Here is a 4208-nt window from a genome sequence, read left to right on the forward strand (position 1 = left end):
ACCTGCGACAGGAGAACACAAAAACGAGAGTATTCTGTTCGTGGGGTGAAACCCAATTACATCCTCGCAATGGCTATTTGGGAAATATCCTGGGTAACAGGGGTACTGGGCACTGAGGGAGGCTGGGCAGGGGCAGCCAGGCCTGGCAGTGCCCTCAGAGCACTGATGCAACTCGTTAAGTGAAAAGGTTTTTGGCGTATTTTGTGGCATGGAGGAGAACTACACTTGTGGTACAAGATGTTTTAATTTGGGAGGGCAGTGGAAAAAGTGTCTTGGGAACTGAGAAATAGACTCTTCAGTAACCTCTCTCCTACAGCGCTCTCAGAGTGACGCATACAAGTAATCATTAACTCTGGTAGAAAGTTGACTTCACCAGGATGGTGGAGGTATAATAATGAGTCTAGCCAGATTCTTAGTTTATTTAATCTTTTCCTTCCTGCCAGTTCCCACCCCAGCACATTTTTCAATTTTCAAGCGAGTGGCTGAGTGATGCTTAGGTGCTGGCTGGGGTTAAACCGTGACAAATACTTCAATTTGTTCAAACTTTCCATCGCTGAGTTTACCTGAGGAAATAATTTATTTATTTTTATCATAGGAAAACAAAATATTTAAAAGAAAGGTAGAATGAACCACTCTCTTGACCCTTTTGTGTCACCTCCTTCATTCCAACAAATGCTACCAGCCACAATTAAACAGTTTGAATAGACACTGCACTGTGTAGTGTAATAAATTTTATTTTCAAGTTTGAGTGCTTCAGACTCTTTTCAAATTAAATCTTTTTTAATCTTAAAATAAAACAATTTCTCTTAAAAATTTCTCTTCACATAACAAGTCTAGCTGGATTTTACTGAGATGGCCAGTTCATTTATCTTCCTTTCTTTCAAACTCAGAAGGAATTCAACTTAACTATAGAGAAATGTCTGCAAAGACACTGAAACCATTGATGCAATTGCAGCAATAGAAAGGTCACACAAGGAAGTACTTGGATTTTAACACTTGACTGCCTCTAGGTGTATTTTTAATGGCATATGTTAGATATTTGTCCTTTTTCTAACAACTACATTGCACTTTTTCACTGATGTGGCTATAATCCCCCAGTTGGGTGGGTAAGAGAGGATATTAGATGGCATCACAGACCAATGGCTTACATGAATTTGAAAAACTCTGCATGAGGGGTGTCTTGAATGAATAATGTCATGAGAGATGGAAACATCCACTTAGGAAGGGAGAGTATGGAGATGTCTGCTAGAGCAGGCAGAGGTAAGGTTACACACACACATGCTCTAAATTCTGGTTAAAGTGCTTGGAAGTGCGAGATTTGCTTGTTCGGTGTTTTGGCAGACATAAAATAAGAACAAACCTTCATTGATGGCACAGCTTTTTGTCAATGGTATTTTTCACAGTTTGTAAAATCAGAGATATTCAAGAGAAACAAAATAACTTGCTGGTATCACAGGGGTTTGAAACTTGGAGTTGAGCTGAGAAAAATAAATGTAATTAATGATAGGTAAACCAAACCCAGTTTCAGAGAAATCAAAACTAGTTTTGCAAACAGACTGAATTTCAGAAATTGCTTAAATCAAGAAACAGGAAGAGTTCATTAATGTTAACATTTTTCATATAATTTCAAAATATTTTTTATTTCAGAAAAATATCACTATTTCAATATTTTCAGCAATTTTTTTTTTACTTTTCGACTAGCATTTTAATTGAGACATATTTTATGCCCTGAAGATAAAATACATGATTTAATAAGGTCATGTTTCATAAATTAAATATTTTGCTCCCTTGCCCTAGACAACACCAAACATACACACTTCCTTTCAAGTCCAATGACAAAGACCAACTTTTCCAAGTGCAAGTTTAGAGCATGTAAACTAAGTTCTTGCGCTGAAGGGTGGGTTGTAGGAGCCTTTCTGTTTCCATTTACTGTAAAGGAATCCAGATAAGGGAATTTCCCCACAGCCCTCTCCTGTGAACAACAATCCAAATGTGAAATTCCCAAACGATGAGCCTACATGAACAGAATCCCACGTTAAACGGATGTAGACTACTATTTCGTTTAGCTCCATCACAGCTAAGTTTCTGACAGGGATGTACATAGGTGAGAATAAAAATGAGGTACAAGGACTGAGAGACCTCTTACAGGAAGCAGTTCTGAGAATACTGCCTCTGTGTTATCATCCTCTCACCTCCTCCTTTATTTTCATACTAGATTGTGCATGCAACACAACAGTCTGCTATATTGCTTCTGTATTTTTCCTGGATCAGGAAACTTTTGTTAGGGTGGTTTTGGAATCGAGATTATGAATGGAATTGTATCTATCAATTGTATCACCAAACATACCAGGATTCTCCACAGATATAACTGTCTCCGCCAAATGTCACCTTATTCAGTTCACTGTCTCTGAAGCAATGAGCAGCTTCAAGAGTCATTCCTTGCTAATTGCCGCCCTCTGATGTTACTATATATTACCAGCAGCAACTCAGGAAAAATTCCTTGACGTTTTGTCTTTCCAGCACTTTGAACATTAGTGTAGTTTTTGTTATCCGCCCTTTCATGCCAGACTCAAGACTTGTGAAGGAACTTTTTTTCTGAAACCAGCCTATTTTTCATGAATCCCTTTTGTTATAAATGATCAGAGCCAATTTCCAAAAATCAAAGATTTATTTAACAAATTTGAAAAGCAATTTCGGGAAACGCCACGATAAATCAGGACAACATCGATCGAATGTTGGGTGGACAATCCGGGAGCAGCAAAGGGTGCTTCTCCGGAGTGTTACCCACAAATTCGGGGTCTAGGGGTAGGTATTTTATACCATTTTTCTACCCTGAGGCGAAAACAAGACGGTAACAAAGAACCCGAAGAACATGACATCATGTACATAACATAATCATTGAAATGTCTGGTGTCCGCAAGGGATATCTGAAAGAGTTTCCTGAGAAATTGAAAAGACGTCTGAATGAAAAGTCTCCGAATCTTCTGTCGGAAGGTTTCTGCCGCCCTCTGCCCAGATTGGTATCGGATCTCCTGATGAACTGTGAAGATGTGGTCAGCCAATGATTAATGGGCCGTTTCCCGGTTATCTTTCTGGCAGATGTTGAGGTAACTAACACCTTTGGACTGTGAAAAGACTGTGGTATGCAAAGAGATGCCCTGGAACTGTTTCCAGGAATTCAGGGGTTTTTACATTCCACTGCAAAGTTTTAATACACACAATTTTAATCCACGAATTTAATACTATGTATCTATTACACTTTGAAAACATTTTTATGTCTCAGCTTTATTGCTTTGCAGACCATCACTAGCCAGGCAGGGAAGGTGATTGTCCCGCTCTGCAGTGGTGTGGCCTCACCTCTAATAATGTGTACAGTTTTGAGTGCAACAATATAAGAAAGACGCGAAGCTATTAGAGGGTGTCCAAAGGAGGGCCATGAGGATGAAGAACCTAGAGGGGAAGCCGTATGAGGAGCGGCTCAGGTCATGTGGTCTGTTCAGCCTGGAGGAGACTGAGGGCAGACCTCATTGCAGTCACAACTTCCTCATAAGAGGAGGAGGAGGGCCAGACACTGGTCTCTTCTCTGTGGTGACCAGTGACAGGACTGAGGGAACGGCTTGAAGTTGTGTCAGGGGAGGTTTAGTTTGGGTATGGGGAAAAGGTTCTTCCCCCAGAGGCTGGCTGGGCACTGGAACAGACTCCCCAGGGCAGTGGTCACAGCACCAGCCTGACAGAGTCCAAGAAGCGTTTGGACAATGCTGTCAGGCACATGGTGTGACTCATGGAGATGCCCTGTACAGGGCCAGGAGTTGGACCGATGGATCCCTTCTAACTCAGGAAATCCTGTGCTTCTGTGATAAGGCAAGACTGCATTGCCCAATCCGATTTTCATTCTCTGTAATTCTCTGAGCAAACTGTTTACTACTTCTGACTAGGGATGTCAAGGCGGGCAGGGTGGGAGCCGGCAAACAGACAGGAGATGAGCTGCCGACCTAGACAGGCACACGCCCCGCGCGCCTTTCCGCGGGCAGCCCGGGGCGGGGCGCCGCCATCTCTGCTGCGGGCCCGTGCCGGCCGCGCCGCCATGTTCAGTGAGGGCACCGCGCCGGGGCGGGGCCGACGCGCCGGGGCCGGGCGCGCTCGCGCCGCTACCTCACGTCCGGCAGCGGGCGCCAGGCAGGGGCGGGCCCGCGCGGCGCGGCCAATCA

This window comes from Chamaea fasciata, unplaced genomic scaffold, assembly GCF_029207755.1.
Source record: "Chamaea fasciata isolate MVZ Bird 193981 ecotype frontalis unplaced genomic scaffold, bChaFas1.0.hap1 SCAF_2, whole genome shotgun sequence".
NCBI lineage: Eukaryota > Metazoa > Chordata > Aves > Passeriformes > Sylviidae > Chamaea > Chamaea fasciata.